Source organism: Leptidea sinapis, chromosome 17 (genome assembly GCF_905404315.1).
Source record: "Leptidea sinapis chromosome 17, ilLepSina1.1, whole genome shotgun sequence".
Taxonomy (NCBI): domain Eukaryota; kingdom Metazoa; phylum Arthropoda; class Insecta; order Lepidoptera; family Pieridae; genus Leptidea; species Leptidea sinapis.
The window spans coordinates 2,480,875-2,501,923 of record NC_066281.1 but is presented as its reverse complement, the minus strand read 5'-3'; the positions used below and the strand labels follow the sequence as shown (position 1 = coordinate 2,501,923).

General features: G+C 36.3%; 1 long non-coding RNA gene across 1 annotated transcript; it reads left to right on the top strand.

Moving 5' to 3' along the window:
• Positions 1–12,089: 12,089 nt before the first annotated feature.
• Positions 12,090–17,927, top strand: LOC126969103 (uncharacterized). The gene is made up of 3 exons (XR_007730346.1): positions 12,090–12,439; positions 16,361–16,548; positions 17,392–17,927. It is a non-coding gene; the product is annotated as an uncharacterized LOC126969103 (long non-coding RNA).
• The last annotated feature ends 3,122 nt before the right edge of the window (positions 17,928–21,049 follow it).

Sequence of the window (21,049 nt, the reverse complement as noted above, 5' to 3'; positions counted from 1 at the left end):
AATCATTTACAACATGTGCAAAGTGATGCAATAAAAATACTCAAAGAAAAATACTAAATGTATTACAGGACTAAGTAAATAAAAAATTAAATATATTTACAAGAGCTATTGAGTACAGTAGATCTATCAATCGACACATACCGTAAATAAATAAAGGCATTATGCGAGCATTGTAAATAATAACTTAAATTTAAAAAAAAACATGAAGCAGACCTCTCGGTAACAGGACCATCCAGACAGCACAAGTACACACGCACAATTATGACGCATGGACCAGCCAGCGCCTTCCTCGACCTTTAGGGAAGGGAACGACCCATCCCACGTCGCCGCCACTAGCAGTGAAATTTAAGCGATCATGACGATGTTAATAAGCAATTAAATTATTAATTTCAATTTATTATTAAAACTTATTTTCAATAATATATTAACTAATCAATCAAAAACAATATTTCAACAATACACAGTGCATAATATACACAGCACTAATGTTGCACAATACGTCAGCTGTATAGCTACAGATATACTGCTATAAGCATTTCGGTGACGCGAACTTACGAGACTTCACCCATTCAAAAAGTGTCTAACTAACTAGTTATATTTATTTTTTAATTACTTATTTATAGCGTGCTCCAGTCATGAGCATGTCGGTGACGCAAACCCATAAGATTTTTACTAAAAACTGCCCAACGCGGCTAAATAAGTTTTGACTTCGAAAACATAATATGCGAGTGGTAACCCTTGATAATCTCGCTATATACAGGGCATCCTATTCAGCGATATAAATTAGATTGTATCACACAATAGAGGCGCTAAACTTCCGAAGCACATCCATACAGACTGCTAATATTGTTCGAGAATAATAACTTTTAAGCTGATTTAAGTTTTGTCAGAATCGCCAACACACCTTTACCAGTGGGAAGCTCTGTTGCAGAGGAAGCCGGTCAGATTATGGGTACAATAACGGCGCCTATTTCTGCCTTGAAGCAGTAATGTTTACACATTACTGTGTTTCGGTCTGAAGGGCACCGTAGCTAGTGAAATGACTGGGGAAATGAGACTTAACATCTTATGTCTCAACGTGACGAGCGCAATTGTAGTGCCGCTCAGAATTTTTGGGTTTTTAAAGAATCCTGAGAGGCTCTGCATTGTAATGGGTAGGGCGTATCAATTAACATCAGCTGTACGTCCTGCTCCTCTCGTCCCTTATTTTCATAAAAAAAACCTTATATATACAGAAATTCAAATTCAATATCTATTCTAAGTAAGGTTGGTGTATCTATAGCAATATATATTATATTATAGTGAGTTAGTGAGGTTGTAGTGGGTAATCTCTGGATCTACTAAACCGATTTTGAAAATTCTGTTACAAAAGTATGTCACATCATTTACGAGCGTCATAGTCATATATACATTTACCCGAAAAATGAACATATTTTTTCGTGATGGTCGGATTTCTAAAATAAGTATCATTATTATAACACTAGAAATAAGGGATTGCTTGTAACTAATTCTAGTAGGCTTCATATGATACATAATAGCTTTAAGGGTAAATGTATACACTTCCAAAGTCCCAGCCACTGTACAGGCATTATCTATAAATAAGTTTAAATGTTTTATTAAAAAATTGCTCTGTCGTAAATCCTATTACTCCTCAGCTGAATATCTAAGTGATCGGACAGCCTGGGAGTAGATTATGAGTATTTTATAGCAAAAGCAATGACAGTATAATATTGTATATTTTTATTAAAAAGAGCGCAAAAAAAGAATGCTGGGAGAGTCTCTTACACCGCTTCTTCTCTCTCAGAGCGCCATTTGTTTCCGAAGCGGTAATAGTATCTAGTATATTAGAAATAACATCAAAAAGAATACTAAAGGAATCAATTTTGAGAAAATAAATGCCTTTTTATGCCTTTTTTTATGCTTCATACACTTGTAAATGCGGATGAAGTCGCGGGTTACAGCTAGTTTTAAGTCCCAGCCGCCGTTCAGACGGTATCTATGAAAAAAATCTAGACTAAATCTTAGTACTCAATTTTGCATTTATGGAAAAGGAGGACAAACAAACCACTGCCCACATTCTCTCGCAACACCAGAGGAATCACAGGAGCGTTGCCGGCCCTTAAAGAAGGTGTACGCGCTTATTTTGAAGGTACCCATGTCGTATCGTCACGGAAACACCGCACAAGAAAGCTCATTCCACAGCCTTGTTGTACGTCGAAGAAAGTTCCTTGAATACCACACTGTAGAGAAATGCCACACGTCCGTGGGGATAATATTCTTATTTGTGGCGTGGACATGCAATTGCAGAACATCTTTAAGATCAGACATACATTGACAAGATCTTAAAAAAAAAGCCTGAAGGCTAGTTCTCTGTTCTCTTGAATTGCCACCAATTTAATGGTTCGCTCCTCATCTTAAAAACCTCAAAAAAAAACACACCACCTGAGAGATATGGTAATGAAATCTGAACTACTTAACAAGAAAATTACTACTCTTATTGTAGTTCCTGATATCGTAGCTTGAGAGCATTGTTGAGGCAAAGGGTCACAGCCGAATACTATTATTTATTTTATTTAATAAAATATGCGTATATCAAAGATAAATATATCACGTTTCTTTCGTTATAATAAACTGGACAGCGATTGAGTCGAAACGTGATAATATAGACTTCCCTTGAATTAAAATAGGTGGGATTTCTGTAATTTTCGAATATCATTGTATGCAGCAGTGTGTGTAAAGTTAAGAGTCGCTGTCTGTTGTGTTAAGTGGAAGTTCTGGTCACGAAACACGTACAATGCGAGAGTTATAACTATTATCAGCCGGATAAGGCTGAAAACAGACATACCGGCAGTCAGACTCGCATTTTTCTTTCTTATTTAATAAGTCGATTCTAAAATATTATTTAACACAACGTTACGATAAGATATACTATAAGTATTTGTCAAACTCAAAGTGCTTTATTTGCAAGAAACATTTACAGCTAAAATTGTTATAAATATAAGACTAGGCACTTGTTTTGTCTTGACAGACATGCAAATATTCCAGTGGTTACGTTTTATAATTATTATATTATAAACTAACATAAATCATTTTTTTTTTTGAAAATATGGCACGAGACGAGCAGGACCTTCAGCTGATGGTAATTGATACTGAGCGGCACTACAATTGCGCTCGTCACCTTGAGACATAAGATGTTAAGTCGCCCTTCAGACCGAAACACAGAATTTTTTTTCACATTACTGCTTCACGGTAGAAATAGGTGCTAGATTATGGTACCCTTAATCTTGCCGGTTTCCTGTGCAAAGGAGCCTCCCACTGGTATCATTAATCTTGTTCAAATTTAAATGGCTTTTTAAATATTCAATGAAAAGTATGAAAAATAAAATGTATACGTTTAGTTTATATTGGATGCATCAACCTTTATTTAACATTTATTCGACAAATAAGATATAAGTAACATTAATTATAGTACAATTAGAAATACTTAAATCTTATTAGGCTAATCTGAAACTATCAGTGATGTAATTAGATGTATAATTTATTACCTGTGTATGTTTTGTAATACTGCTCGATTACCTCATAAAATAATATAGAATCTATGTATGCTACCTTCATATTTAATTAGAGTAATAATTAAGGTCGGTAACGCATTCTTAAGGATCTTTCTTCATATCGATAATAACATATGCTACAAATAGCAAATAAAAATAAGTTTTTAACTAAACCCTTACAATAAAATATCTGTATATAAGTTAATTAAATTAAGCACATACAAAGTTCTTGATTTGAAGATCTTACATGGTCGATATTAATCAGTTTAACAAATTTAAACAAAAACCGCTCCATGTGGTTACAGCCTACACCTACATCTATCTACTACTACATCTATCAACTTTTGACAACGTTCGTAGCACGCAGTTACCGGCAACCGATGAGAAATTCACTAAGTATTGATATTCATACTTCGATTAGAATCCAGGTTCAAAAATTATATCCAAATACACACTGTATTATGTAACAACTTTTAACAATGAACGTCATTTGAAAAGTTTCATTATTACTTAGATTCCAACAAATTATGAAATGTATTAATAATTATAATAATAATAATAAAAATACGTTATTTCAGACCCTTGATCCATATTACAGACACAGTATAAAATATGTAATTAAAATAAAGTCAAAAATATAAATTGCCACATAATACCACCCAGCTTCGATACATGAAGCGTATATATATGACTCACGAAAAAAGGTGTGGCTATATATAAGTGACAGAATTTTCATGAGACATTACTCCCTATAATCTCATAAACTCACAAACTTTACCTCTTTATAATATAAGTACAGATTACACAAATTAAATTCGAAAAAAAAAATTATGAACGATGGAGGATCGAGGCCCGTATGCCGCGACTTCTCGCGTTATGTGCCAGCGCTCTTCCATTGAGCCAACCGTTCGAGTGACGTATCGTTGATAAATCTTGTATGTCTTGTTCAACCCTCAGATTGTGGCTTCATCTACAGGATCTATATTGCAGTTGATAACCTGCTTAACCCCAATAATTGCATATTTGGAAATTCTTTTGAGAAATCAAATCTACACAATTTATTATTTTATAAAGTGATAACCCTCACTTATGGGATTAATTACACTAAACAAATTTGAAAACAAAATTTATGAACGATACGAGCCTCGAACCCCCGACCTCTCGCGTTCCATGGTAGCGCTCTTCCATTGATCCAACCGTTCGATTGACGTGTCGTTGATTAAATAATCTTCTATGTCATGTTCAACTCTCGTTTTAAGAATATTCAACGCGCGTAAGTCACTCGTACATAAAAGTTGTATGAAACTGTTTGTTTCTGTATAAATAAATAAAAATAAAAATATCGAGTAGCACAGATTCTACTAGGGCAACATATTTGTAGTAGTTAAGATATTTGTAATAACACGATCCCTGTTAGAATCAAAATTATGAACGAATCTTTATACCCCCATGCTCCAAGGCTTCACGCACACACAGACAATAGTTAACCATATTAACTCCAGGATTGAAACTCTCAAACTCGGAAAGTATTCTGCCTCAGGACTTTGGAACGACTTCATATACGATATTCCGTATTTCCGTACTTCACTTATCCTTTTATAAAAACCTTATCCGCTATGACGACCCTTTAGCTCAGTGTTAAGTAACCCTGCCTACTAAGCTAGAGGTCCCGGGTTCGAATCCGGTAACTGCAAACATTTATATTATGATGAATATGGATGTTTGTTTCCGTATCATGGATGTTTATATGTATTTATGTATGTTGAAGTAAGTATATTGTATTAAATATATCGTTGTCTTGTACTCAAGGTACCTACAGGCTATGCCTATTTTGGAGCAAGATAATTTGTGTAAAAGTGTGTCAATATTATATTATTATTATTATGATTTATTTAAAAATCTAGATTTGACTATATTAAAACATATTATTTTTTATTAGTCACAATGTTAGTTACCTTAGAGCAGGCGCACACTAGCGACCTGGCAGCGCGGCCACGACGCGCGGCCCGGCCGCAGGGGTTGCGATTTGCAACGCGGCCAGAACCGCGGCTACGATCGTCAGTTGCACATACAGCGCGCTTCAAAATGGACGTTGAGGAAATAGCAGTGCTTTTGTATCTTATAAGTAAAAAGCGTAACAAGAAAAGGAAACAATATTGGGTTCATCCCTTGCTACGTGAAAGGCTAACAAAGGGATTATTTCATACTTATTTCACCGACCTCCAGCAACATGATGACAAGTTATTTAATTATTAGCGGATGAGCAAGTCTTCGTTTGAAGAACTGTTAAGAAAATTAAGTTCATCAATCACCGGCACTGTAACTAAATTTCGCCCCTGCATTTCTGCCAAGGAAAAATTTGTAGTAACTTTAATGTAAGCCTATGCCTATCTACTTTTATTCAAATTATTTCTTTACGGTCCCTGTGTCAATGAAACAAGTAGTTGCATAAAAGTAATTTAAGTACTGTATTATCATAATCAAAGATGCAGTTTGTTCAATCATTATTAAAAAACATTTGAATTATTTCTGACTCTTGCGAGGCCTGAGAGTAGTTTGATTCGGGTGATTGGATAGAATTTTCTTCTCTTCCTGAATCCAATGGCGGCGGCAGTTCACTGGGACGTGACAGAGAAGGGCGGCATCTCATTGTGGCAAGTGGTCCATTATCTGATTGCTTAGTAAAATATCCCTGTTGATATTCCTGATGGTTGGTATAACTGCCTCGAGGGTAAGTAGGTTGGCTGTACCTGATCATAGGTTCATAGTGGATTGGATCATATCTTCCACTTTGAGCTCGGTGGATTAGATTAATCATTTCCATGTTGGTTGTCAGCTTCGCAGATTCAAGTATTTTTTTGAAATCCTTTACTAAGGAAAGCATAAATAATCTGTCAGTGTCGTCTTCGAGAGCTGATTCACGTTGAATTATTGAATTTATGCTTTCTTTTAAAACCGAAACAAGATTTTCTTTTTCGAAATTATTGTCTTCCTTTTTCTTCTTTGATCTTGGTTGTCCATGAGATACCGCATCATTTAAGTTAGATTCTGTTGTTTTCGGTTCCACCGTATCTTTAAGGAACATCAGGTGTTGAAAATATACATAGGGAGATTTACGTTTCGCTGCGGCGCCACTTTTTGCGCCTTTGACACGTCGTAGCTCTCTGAGGAATGAGTTCCTTATATTTTTCCATTTTTTTTTTGGAGTGAATTACCTGGAAATGAAAAAAAAAGTAATCATAACGTGTTTGTTTGTTCCAGATACATAGCATCTGGATGATCCTTCAGAGAACTAAATCATTCATTTCGCATTGGACACACAACTATTCGAGAAATTGTACTTGAGGTTTGCGTCGCCATATGGCAAAATATAAAAGAAATTGCCTTTCCACAACTCGATAGAGAATATTGGCTAAAAATAAGTGAAGGATTTAGGAACAGTTCGCAATTTCCTAACTGTACTGGAGCTGTGGACGGAAAGCACATAAGAGTCATTCAGCCGACCCATACAGGGTCACTATATTATAACTACAAAAACTATTTTTCTATTGTGCTGATGGCTATATGCGATGCCAACTACAAATTCATATGCATAGACGTCAGCGCATATAGAAAATGCAGCGATTCATCGGTATTCAAGAACTCGCATTTTTATGAAAAACTTACAAATAATGATTTAGACATGCCAGACAAGAGACCGATAACTGAAACAGGTGTGCCTCTGCCTTTTGTCATAGTTGGCGATGAAGCATTCTCTTTGTCAGAAAATATAATGAGACCATATGCCGGCAGAAATTTGACAGACGAGAAAAGAATTTTTAACTACCGCCTTTCCCGTGCGCGCCGATACATAGAATGTACTTTCGGGATACTAGCCAACAAGTGGCGAATTTTTCATCGTCCTCTTGATGTACACAGAGAATTTGCTGTTGCAATCATAAAAGCATGTTGCGTCCTTCACAACTATGTACGGTAGCGAGATGGTTATAAATTCGAAGACACGTTGTATATTCCTGCGACTATTGAAGGAAAACCTCCCTGCCAGCCTTCAAGAGGAAATAGAACATCTACACAAAACAGAGATCTATTTGCTGACTACTTCGTGGGTGAAGGACAACTCCCGTGGCAAAATCGAGTAGCTCTGAGAACACAATAAAATAAACATTACTTCCCGAGTTCGTTTTTTTTAGTTATTGTTAATGTTTCACTACCAAATATTTCTGTGATCTCTTCCCACATCATCCTTTTTAAGTCTCGGTTGACGTAGTCTTCACAAGATATGTCCCACAACGCCCTCCTTGTCTCAATCTCGGTTATAAATCTTTCCGTGTCGAAAGACATCGCGATGATCACAAATCACGCTATAGTTCTACAATACGTGCGGCTGCGGCTAGTGCGCGGACACTGGTGATTTAACTACAATTGCAATTGATCTCGGTGGCCGCAGCGGCCAGCGACTGAACACGGGCCGCAAATGCGTCGCTTCGATCTCGCTGGCCGCTGCGGCTTGGTGTGGCCGCTAGACGCGTGCGGCCAGGTGTGCGTACTCTATGGCGATTTCATACTAATGTATCTATCTCGCTGGCCGCTGCGACCAGGCCGCTAGTGCGCTATTGCCCTTAGCAAGTGCGCGCACTAGGCGACCAGCGGCCAGCGACTACGTACTGGCCGCGCGGCCAGCAGAAACATCGCGACTCAACACGCGGCCAGTTAGCCGCCGCGACCAACGAGATTCACCATTTGAGATCAGTGTGCGCGCACTGGTCGCAGCGGCCACACGTGTTTTGTGAATACAGGATGTTCGCTACGGAGCGATTCATTATCGAAATTCAAAACAGAGAAGGTCTATGGAATCAGTCGTCGGATGATTATTCGAATAAAAATTTAAAAAGGCAATTATGGTTGGAGCTGACTGATATATTTTTTTGTTGTTGGAGCTGACTGATATACTGATATATTTGGTGGGGAAAATTTGGAAGAAAAAGGAGAACTTGGTAAATATTTTCAATTATGTTTTTATTATTATTATATGAAAATGCCTAATACTATTTAGTTATGATGTGAAAGCCAGTCTGTCTTGCCACGGAAGCTTTCCCGCATTAATAAAGTAATCTGCGAATTGATTCCTGTATTGAACTGATGTTCTATTAGCTCTTACATTTTGTGCAGAAGGTATATCATTAATGGTACTTTGTATATGCAACGTATCTTCAAATCTGTATCCATCGTTTGATCGCACGATATTATGGAGAACGCAACATGCTTGGACTAAAATTATTGCAAAGTTTGTTCCTACATTGATGGGACGATGAAAAATCCTCCATTTTTTCGACAATATCCCAAAAGTACACTCTATATACCGACGTGCACGAGATAGCCTGTAGTTAAAAAATTTCTTTTTGTTGTCTAAATTTCTCCCAGGATATGGTTTCTCTCATTATGTTTTCTGTTAGCGGGAATGCTTCATCGCCAACAAGAACAAATGGCATGGATGGACCATTTTCTTCTATAGGTGTCCCACGTGGTACATTCAGATGACCATCCATAAGTTTTCTGTAGAATATTGACTCTTTAAAAATGTTTGAATCTCTGCATTTGCCATAGGCTCCTACATCTATATAAATGAATTTATAATCTGCATCACATATCGCAAGCAATAGAAGTGTGAAATAGTTTTTGTAATTAAAATATAGTGAACCGGAATGCGCAGGTTTTATTAATTCAATATGTTTTCCGTCAATGGCTCCAATGCAGTTAGGAAATTGTGCATTTTGTTTAAATCCTTCTGCCACTTCTAACCATTTTGACTCATGTGGTTCAGGAAACGCAATGTGTTTCATAAGTTGCCATATTTTAATACAAACATCATAAACAATTTCCCGCGCTGTGGTGTGACCTATTCGAAAGTTATTACTTATTTCTGCAAATGAACACCCACTTGCTAAATATCTGAAACAAAAAAAAAAATGTTGCAGGATTAAGTCTTCAAAAGAAATGGAAAAATATAAGAGACACCTTTACGAGAGAGTTAAGAAGACGCAAGGGCGCCAAAAGCGGTTCAGCTGCTAAGCGTAAATCAGCTTATATTTACTTTGATGAATTACAATTTTTAATGCCAACCTTAGAAATTAATGAGACCAGTGCAAGTTTATCAGAAACGACGCCGGAAGAAAACGATAATCAAACAAATGAGTTGACTGATACTCCTGAAAATACTCGCAAAAAAACAAAGAAAAATACTGACAGCGAAGACTGCACTTCACGACAAGTGGATAAGCTTACAGCAGTGTAGAGCAGAGCATTAAAGCTCGACAAGGAGATAGTATTCAAGATTATGATAAAATGTTTATGTTATCTTTATTAAGTGGATATAAACAAATACCAGAACTATTAAAATCAAAAGCACAAATTGAATTGTTTCAGGTAATAGATAAATATAAATGCAATCCACAATTTACTGGCTATGGATTTCCAAATACTTATTTTGAACATAGTCAAGGTCATACAGGCTATTACACCCGGCCAAGAACGGAAAATTACACTCAACCAAATCCATCTACATTGGAATATTCCCAAAGTATATATCAACGTCAAGAAAGTCAACCTCGTCCATCTTCTTCCTACTCCACAGCTTCTAGCGACCTTACTTTCCCTCCCTCAAATGAATCTAAAGCTTCGGGTTTCATTGAACTGTTTCCGAATGATTAAATGTTTTGGATTGTTTTATTTGTATCTTTTTATTAAGCAATAATAAGTAATATCTAAACCTTTTTAATTGTTTATCATTTCATTAAATACAATAGTTATACAATATGATGATACTATACTGTACAAAAATCGCACGTTGGAATACTAAGGATTGCGGGTTCGATTTTTTTTAAATATAAAAAAAATATATAAAAATAAAATTAATTAAACAGTAACATCTTACCTCAAAGTTATAACCAATTTTTCTTCAGCAGAGATGCACTCCCGAAATGCGCTGAATCCAGTAATATGTGGTTTTAGAACATACAAGATCTCGTAAAAAGTTTTTTTAGACATTCTCATATAGTTAAAAAAATTATCTTCATATTGCAATATGTCTGGATAGTATGTATGATATATTCCTTTTGTAAGCATATTCCGTAACAATGGGTGAATCCAAAATTTGTTTTTTGTTCTTTTTTTCTTTCGCTTTTGTAATAATAAAATCAGTGCAACAATAATTCCTTCTTCGACGTCCATTTCTGAGCACGATGTGAACTGAACTGACAAAATGTGGTCGCTACGTGGTCGCAGATGAATCGCAGCTACGGCGGCCAGGTCATGCGGTTTGGTCGCGCGACCAGGCCGACTAATGCGCGGGGGCACTTACTCCTCCGAAACGGCTTTACTGATTTTTACCAAATTTTATATGCATATTCAGTAGGTCTGAGAATCGGCTACTATCTATTTTTCAACCCCCTAAATTCCACCCCAAAATTTTTTATTTTAACTTATTGACAATTTTTTTTATTTTTATGTTATTATGATTCAGCATTGAAAAATACATATAAATTTAAATTTTCACCCTTCTACGATCTACAACTATTTTTGTATCACGATTTTTATATTATTCTGTTCCATCCACCAAACCGATATAGGGTTGCAATATGGCAATCGAATACAATAATTTTAGTACGATTTAGTTCGATATTTAAGGGAGAAAAAAATTAGTAGAAAAAAAAGTAGTATCCCCACACACACTAGCATAACGGTGCTTCACTTGCTAATATCACGGCGCGGAGTCCTTCTTTTTGTTTTACTCGTCCGTGATCTAGATGTATAAATCGTCTAAGCAACAATGCTATGTTTAATATTCCCAAAACCGTTGGATCCGTTCACGTATCTAATGTAAATTAAAAGTTACTGCTATCGGAAATGTCGAGAACATTCCATAATATTCTATTGCCGGCTGAAACTTTAGTCAAACCCAGATAGTTACCTAATGGGTATTGTAAAGTGTATTACAGCTATAATTATTGCGCTTAAACTTCTACCAACGAGTGTCGTATTCAAGTTTCTGTGTTCATTACGGGAACAATTGCTTACACGATTATTTTAATGTATTATATTATTGATAATACTTATCAATAATGAACTTGTTAACCTCGGATGTGTATATAGGCTTGTGTAAAATTAGATATTGAGTAATAATAATTGGTATTGTTTAATTGAAGAGTTTGCTTTACTTGCTGCTCGTCGAGCTCAGCAGCACAATGGTCGGCTGCTATATAGACATCATTTGCATGAATAACATTAGTTATGCGGACGACATGGTGATGTTGAGTGCGTCGATCTGTGGCCTCAGAAGGCTGATGAAAGTGTGTGAAGATTATGTGGAGAGGCATGGCCTAACCTACAATAACAAGAAAAGTGTAGTGATGGTTTTTGGCTAAACGGTAAGATACTGGAAAGGGTGTCACAATTTAAATACCTTGGGCATGTGTTGACTCCCGGCCTCAAGGACGATGCCGATATCGAAAGAGAACGGAGAGGAGATCACGGACAATGTAAGGGCGAATATGCTTGCTCGAAGGTTTGCGCGTTGCTCAAACAGCGATAAAATAACGTTGTTTCGAGCATATTGCACGAGTGTTTACACGTGCAGTCTGTGGGCCAGGTACACCCAAAGATCCTACAGCCCCCTCCGCGTCGAATATAACAATACCTTCAGGGTGCTACTGGGGTTGCCTCGTTTCTGTAGTGCATAGGGGATGTTCGCGACAGCGCGAGTTGATTGTTTTTACGCAACTATGCGCAAACGATGTGGTTCCCTGGTGCGCAGAATGAGGGGCAGCACCAACGGTGTCCTGAAGGTTTGATTGGTGAAGAACTAAAACAATTACCACCCATTAGGCTAAACGGTAAGATACTGGAAAGGGTGTCACAATTTAAATACCTTGGGCATGTGTTGACTCCCGGCCTCAAGGACGATGCCGATATCGAAAGAGAACGGAGAGGAGATCACGGACAATGTGAGGGCGAATATGCTTGCTCGAAGGTTTGCGCGTTGCTCAAACAGCGATAAAATAACGTTGTTTCGAGCATATTGCACGAGTGTTTACACGTGCAGTCTGTGGGCCAGGTACACCCAAAGATCCTACAGCCCCCTCCGCGTCCAATATAACAATACCTTCAGGGTGCTACTGGGGTTGCCTCGTTTCTGTAGTGCATAGGGGATGTTCGCGACAGCGCAAGTAGATTGTTTTTACGCAACTATGCGCAAAAGATGTGGTTCCCTGGTGCGCAGAATGAGGGGCAGCACCAACGGTGTCCTGAAGGTTTGATTGATATGATTGGTAGCAGGATAGACTGCAAATATATGAGTCACTGTTGCTCTATCTCTAATGGTATGGAGAAATAGAGACTCAAATAATAGTAATAAGTAGTTAGTTAAGATTATGTTTTAGTACTAACGTATTTTTAAGTCTAACTAACATTATTTCGAGTCTGTAGCTACTTTGAAATAAAGTTTCATTATTATTATTATTTAAGCATTTTTCTATTGAAGATGGGGACCAAAGAGCGTACGTATGTATGGTCACCAAGTAGTAAGTGGTTACTTAACCTGAGAGTTAAACGATGCATACAAAGATTTACAGTATTCATATTAGATCTTGAAAAATATTTAGGAACTTGTCAGTTGGCACTTTGCCTGGTGGCAGTTACCAGTTAGTACGTAGTAGAAAAACGTTTGCATTTTTTATATAAATTGTAATTTGACAGTTGACATAAGATGCAACAAACAGTCACCATTGCGCCCACTGTGTATAGCACAGAATAGGTAAAAGACATGAGTATAGATTATAGAAATATAAACTTAAAATTAGAGTTTTTAGTTAAGTAATTTCTCGTTTCTTTATTTTATTAGCTAAAATAACGATTGTTTTATTTAAAATTATATTGATCGTGACGTCACCAAATGGCCCAACGAAAGACCAGCGTTGGTTTTCACACCAGCAAACATGCTGAGTTGTGACCTTTTTTTGTTACGTATAGATAGTATTCATGTTTCAGATTCTGTTTGTTTATTGTTTGTATCCTTTATAAGTTTTTTTTAAGTTATTGATATATTTATGTGCACGTTTCATATATGGATTTTTCATTTACAATCCGTGAGTCAGTAATTAGCTGATAATAAACTGAAGCTGTCCCTTATCTTATATTGGGACGCGTGAATTGCAATTTCCATACAAACTTCTATCGCTGGTATCGGCGTGCAATTACCATCAGCTTAACGTCCTGCTAGTCTGTCATAAAAAAAGGCAAGAGTATTTGAAAGTGTTGCCATTACAATCCTGTAAGAAATCCAAATTAGAAAACATACTTGCATGGAATCCTGCGTCGTATCCTAAAAGCGCAGCTTGTTAAGAAACGCTAAGCAACTTCCAGAATTTTCCAAGCAAGGGTCGTCAAGTTAGATTAAAATAGTTTCAAAGTTACATGACATGCTTATCATGTCGAATTGTCGACGTCGCAGGCCCCTATCCGGTTTCATTAGGGTTGTCACTATTCCTTTAATAAAAATGTCGGGAGGCTTTTTCTAAGCCGGACTTATGTCTCGGACAGGAGAGGTCTATTAATCAAAATATTGTGTTATATACGATATAAACAATTTGTTATGATTTTATGTGATAACCCTCACTTCTAGGATTAATACACAGATAAAATTTGAAAAACAAAATTTTATGAACGTCAAAATTTATTAGATTTACAATAGCGACATCTCAAGTCAATTTCCTAATATGCAAATATTGGGGTTGAGTAGGTTATCAACTGTAGTAGTAGATCCTGTAGATGAAGCCACAACCTGAGAGTTGAACAAAGCATACAAGATTTTATAACGATATATTTTCACTCGAACGGTTTGCTCAGTTGGTTAGAGCACTGGCACGGAACGCCATAGGTCTTTGGTTCGAGTCCCGCATTCCCGAGACCAAAAATTTGTCAGACTATTTATAAAAGGCCTATGATTTTTTATCACTTATGCAAATACTTACTAATTGAACGATGTATATGCTTTTACTATATGATGTCAGAAAATGTACAAAATAAATGTTTTACCAAATTCAAAAAAAAAATTAAAAAGCGTTTGTGTTGTAAAGGTTACTATAACATAAATGATTTTCTTTATGATAACACAGACTGGGGATGGAGCAAACGCCCTCAGGCTATTCAACTATGAATTTTAGTTACTAAATATTTTGTAACTAAATTAAAAAGAACCTGCTGAGTTTCTTGGGCCCGTTCTTCTCAGGTCTGAGGCATACTATTTCAAATGGGTGGTAGTAGTTTTTGACGTTCATTAAGTTATTTTAAATCCTTTTTTCTCACACACAAAGTTGGAGCAGCAACTGCACCAACACCTCAAGTCTGTTAGTAACTAGATCACACTCAGGGCGGGCTTCTAAGGCGATAAAAGAATTTCAAATTGCATTGTTTATCTAATAACCTAGTATATTGTCCATGCTTTCAACTGAGAAAAAACTGAATTAAATTTCTTCATCTTTAAGGTAAAAAAATCTTGAGACATATCCGAGTAGCATAATGAAGGTAGATTCACGATTACTGAACGAACATCGCGAGTCACCTTACCCTGTAATACAAAGTCTTATGAACGGAACAGAACATCATCGTTTCTGATAAGGAAGCCAGGGATGGATTTAGTTTTTTAGCGTCCCAAACTTTTGGTAGAGAATGAAAAATAAATACATGTGTTTAAATTTATCTACACCCATGCTTTAAATCCTATATTAAAGATTCTAAAACAGTTAACTTATTGCCAACATTAAAACACCCAACGTCCTAATAACCATTACATCATCCAAACGAGTGCTGTTATGAAATTCAGTACAATATTCTATCATTCGTTTTCGTAATAACACTCCTTTGGATGATATTATGGTTACTAGGACTGTTTTTTTTAATGTTAACAGTAAGCTAACTGTTTCAGAATTTTTTATAGAAGAATCATATTATGGGTGTAGATAAAGTCTTGTATGCAACTGTTGATAATTACATATTAAAACCCAATTCGTGGTTTAATACCCCTTACGGCCGTTCCCAATATTCAGTCTATCTCCTACTTGAGATAAAAATCGTAACTATCGGTGACTTTTCTGTCCCAATAAACTTATCGACGGTAAGTCACCTTATCCCTACACGTTGTCTGTCAATGGGACGACGTATACCAGCGATAGAAGTTTGTATGGAAATTGCAATTCACGCGTCCCAATATAAGGCGATAAGAATGACTTATCGGGTATATTGGGACAGCTTCAGATTATTGAGAGCTAATTAGTAAGTAGATAGTATATTGGGAACTATTACTTGATACTTAACATCTTATGTCTCAAGGTGTCGAGTGCATCACAAATTTTGGACATTACTATCGACAGCCCTATAGTTGAACAAATCTGAAACTTTCTAGATACTTACAATATTGCCTAACGAAAAATTATACAATAGGCGCCCGTAGATAATCAGTTTATTCCGGTTTTAACCATTCTTATTTATATTATTACTGTTGGTCAATGCACTAAATTTATTATCGTAGGTAATGCTCCAAGATAATGACTTGTATTTTTTAACAGGAGGAGGTTCTCAATTCGATCGGTATTTTTTTTATATATGTACACCGATTGCTCTCAGATTAATGATCCGATTTTCGTGATTCCTCTTTAGTTTTATGCAGAATATTTGCCATTTGGTCCTTTGGTCATTTTTTATGAATGTTTTGGTTTACGTGGATGATGTTATTATATTTTGTGTACTGTTTTTTTTAGGAGTTTTCAATTATGTAGTCTGCAGATATGTGGGTCTTAGTCTACCTGTCAGAACCTGTCTACCTGTCAGAACTACACAACCCAAGTGGGCAAGCAGTGACTTTTCGTTAAGTCGCGGTGTTTGTTAACAAACTCTACGAACTAACGAAAAGTGCTCGCTACAAAAATAAGGCTTTCGGTTAAGTTTAGTAAGTAGTCATTTAAAATAAATGGATTTTTATCATATATTATGACTTATTTATTTATAAATAATCTATAGCTCTAAAAAAGTTTTAGATAATAAATAAAAATCATACACCATGATTGTATTCGGACAGTTATAGTCAGAATATATGTATGGGTGTGTGTATAAGAGAGAAGCTGGGAATATGTGTGAAATTAGTACATGCAAACGTATAATAATAATTTCTTAATTTTACACTTTAAGAACCAATCCTTGTATTGCGCCCCGGGCGATTATTAAATACGTAACCAAGATATCCATGGCAGGGCCTATTAGCACGGGCGCTACGACTCGATTTTCTTGCAATAACATTAGCATATCTTAATTCGATGCTCGACTCATCTTGCCACATTAAATTCAATACCTTTGATACGAATTTTCGATAAACTAATATACTCTTGATGAAATAATAATGAAAGGACGCTTGGAAAGAAGACGCTTAAAATTGAGAGACATATTTTTTGAAGTAAAGCTTCTTAACGCTTATTTTGGGGGAATTAAACGAGACTGACCTTTTTCGGGTAAAGTTGACTAAGGGAGCAAATTTTGTCAGATCAAAATTGACGAGAGAAATTTATACACAGTTGTAATTTATTTTTCAGAAAATCATATTATTATGAATATAACTCCACCAACATAGTAAATAACTAATAATAATTATTATAAATAAAATATTTTATACAATTACAATATCATGCTCATTATGCCATAATCAATATTCATTCATTGCGCTAGAATTATTATCTACAATTATTTTAGAATAAAAAGTTTATCTCTCAGAAAATACAACTTTCATCCATAATTTCAGAACAACAACAACGGGTGAGCAGCCCCTTACTACACCATATTCAATAACCAAGATTGGTCCTTCCAGCATGACTCTTAAGCTCGGTCTACCGAGCTTTATGCTCGCATTATTGGCATGCAGGTGGGACTCCCCACTGCTGAGGCATTGGATAGGTTTGCATGCGCCTCTAGCTAGTTTGCAACTTATTGTGAAAATAACTAACCTTACCAACATAACTTTTAAGAAAAATTGTTACTAACTTAATAACTAATACTTATGGATGTATAGTGTCCGAAATAAATAATTATTATTTACGACCCGGCGCCGTTCGCACTTCATAAGAGCTGAAAATTGTCCGCCGTCTAGACTCGGTTTTAGAGAGTACGGCTTGCTCTAAACGCCATGATAATTTGGAAGGAGGAAGTAGAAGCAATGAAAAATTTTCCCATGGAAAGAGTGCATGCTTCTATTGATAACTAGCTTCAACGTTTAAAAGACTGTATTGCAGCCCACTTAGAATAAGCTTTTATATTTTAAATTATTTTATATTCATGTACTTTACTAACACACTGTAAAAGTAATAAATGTTACAATAGAAAATTTTTTTCTTTGTTTCAGTATTTATGGCAAGACTATGATATATAATACGAATCGATCGACCATTGCCACGCCTATGTGATAAGCTACCGTCCTAGGAGCTGCTTGAACTATTTTCAATGATTTTTAAAAGTTTTAATTCTTTCTTCATCTTCTTTCTTTTCCTATAGCAGGCCTATAATAATAATACTAATTTATTATTTCAGACATTTTCAGACACTTTAGACAGACATTATTTCAGATACAGATATTATATACTTATATAACAATAATTAATATTAAAGGCTCTTATGGTATAGGGCAGACATACCACTACATTTCCAACCACCCAGTGTCGTTAAAAGGGACCATCATGTTTGTCTGCTAGTGTCTTTAAAATGCTATTTGGACTGTTCCAAAATCTACGCCTCAACTAGGCCGATCGCTTCCGTGAGTTTTTTTTTAAATCCTTTATTTACTAAAACCGGTCTCCTTTGTGGGGCATTCAGCAGTGTATTGGTTGGTGCATTCTCTGGTGCGCTCGGTATGTGACCTATGCCAGGTCCTCATTCAAATTCAAGTGTTTTTACTCAAAATAGGATATGATATCACTTATTGAAAGTCAAAACTACCACCCATTCCAAAAAGTATGCCTCAGACCTGAGTAGAACGGGCGCAACAAACTCAGCGGGCTTATCTTTTCATAAAAATATGGTTGCAAAGTAATATCGTACAATTAAGCTTATTATTCAATAGCCTGAGGGCGGTCGCTTCATTCCCAATCTGTGGTATCATTAAGAAAGTCATTTATGTTATAGTAACCTATACCACACAAACGTTTTTTTTACTATTCTTTTGAATATCGTAATACTTTTGTTTGAACATTTTCTGGGATTTTGTTGTAAAAGCATATACAACACCCCACAAAAGACTTGCTTATTCGACTTAGCCGTGTAGTAGGCATTATAAGTTTATGTCTGTGGTTAATTGGTAAAATAATAGCTGTGTTTACTGTGGTTGTATTAAATCTTGAGGTATTTTACGCATTGAGCGTCGCGCTATGCCACTTATGGAAAACCACATATGGAAAGCCAGTGTTTGGGTCTTGTTCAATGCGCTCTTTGTAAGTTCTGGTATGTACCATTTCCTGTTTCACAATGGGCAGGCGTAGATCACGGTGTTATAATTCGTACGAACCGGGGTATTGGTTATCATGTGGAGTGCTTTATTTTGAAACCTTTGTATGATTTCAATGTTTGAATGGGATGTAGTACCATCTTCCGCAAGATGAATTGGATTGTAATGCATTGAAATTAGAAACCATCCAATCTTCCGCGAACAGCTTAGCTGTTACTGGCTTACTAGCGATGAAACTACGCCTTTCGTGTTCGGTTTAATATCTGCCACCTGCCACAGTACAAATATTAATAGTGAGTCACAATGAATACCAGTGGGAGGCTCCTTTGCACAGGATGCCGGCTAAATTATTTAATCAAATCAAATCAAAATCACTTTAATCATGTAGGTCATGATATACTTATGAATCTCAAGTTTTCTTTCTTTTTTACATTTACTACTTAGCAAAAGGTTGAGCTTTTATGAGAAGAAGTGGCAAGAAACTCATTAGTACTCTTAAAAACCAACATTTACAAGTCCATCGTTTTACAAATCATTTCAGCTACAATATATCTAAACTGACGCAACAAAAATACTCAAACGTCAAAAACTTCAAAGTCATGCCTTACACGAGTAAGTCGAAAAAGTAAATAAATCCAGGGACCAAATAATTTGTAATATTATGCCATAAATTGTCTGTATATAAAAAGGATTGTGTGGTTTTATGAAACCACGGTAAAAGTTAAACTTTTTTTCAAATTATAGACATTTAACTAAAAATAGCGTGGAGCACTGGCAGAAATGAGTAATAGTCTATATACTACACGGTCAGCTGCTGCGAAATATAGGCGCCGCCCGACCGTCACGCGACATGCAACACACAGACGAAAAAGTTTGAGACGATGTAATAAAAGTTTCACGTTAATAAATAAACAAATTAACTGATTAATACAATGAGACAAAATAGTTATTATACTTTTTTCTTGCAAATATGTTAGAAAAACGCTGTATGACACACGCGCAGAGATTAATTTTACAATCTTGTTAATATAGTAAGCAGGGGCGTGCACTACTTTTCTAGCAAGGTAGGCACTGTGGATCTAAATAATAGTCGTAGTTGAGCTTTGGAATATGAAAAGATTGCTTACCGTAGGTATTTAATATCTAGAGTTAGGAAAAAATTTGTGAGTAGGTGTTCAATAGAAGTTTGGTAATAAAATGACGGCACCAAATTAAACTAAATTGACTTTAACACTAGTTCTATATTTATTTAGGTTAATAACGAGGTCTTCTTCTTCTTCTTAGTCGGACACTCTTTTCAGAGTGGTCGTGGCTGCACTGACGAGGTACATGGTGGGGTGTTCGGTGGGTCAATATCCTTTCTGAGGGTAGATCTTCTGGCGATGTGCTTCCATTTCTGACGGTTAAAGGCGTTGTGAGTACACTGGACTATGGTGGACTCAGTAGCTTTTATGATGGCGTCTATCCAGCGGGTTGGCGATCGACTGCGTGCTCTCTTGCCTTCCACCTGGCCCTGAACTACCAGTCTCTCCATCGAGTTCTCATTTCTAGAGACGTGACCAAAGAACTTCAGTATTCTTAGTTGCACAATTGACGATAGTCTGACTTTAATACGAAGCTCTTTGAGGATGGATACATTGGTGTGAAATGCCGTCCACGGGATCTTTAGGAGGCGTCTCCAGCACCACATCTCTAATGCATCGATTTTACGGCGGTCCTGCAGTCTCAGAGACCAAGTTTCGGCTCCATAGAGAAAGATTGGAAACACAAGGCATTTTATTAATCTGACTTTAGTCTTTTTGGTAATCCTCCTGTTCCTCCAAATCTTTCCCAGTTGTTCCACTGCAATAACGAGGTAGGCACTACCTAATTGCCTATATCATATGCACGCCCCTGATACTAAGGTACATACAGCCTTCGAAAAGCTTTCAAAGTCAATATTTCTTAGCTAGATTATAAATAACTA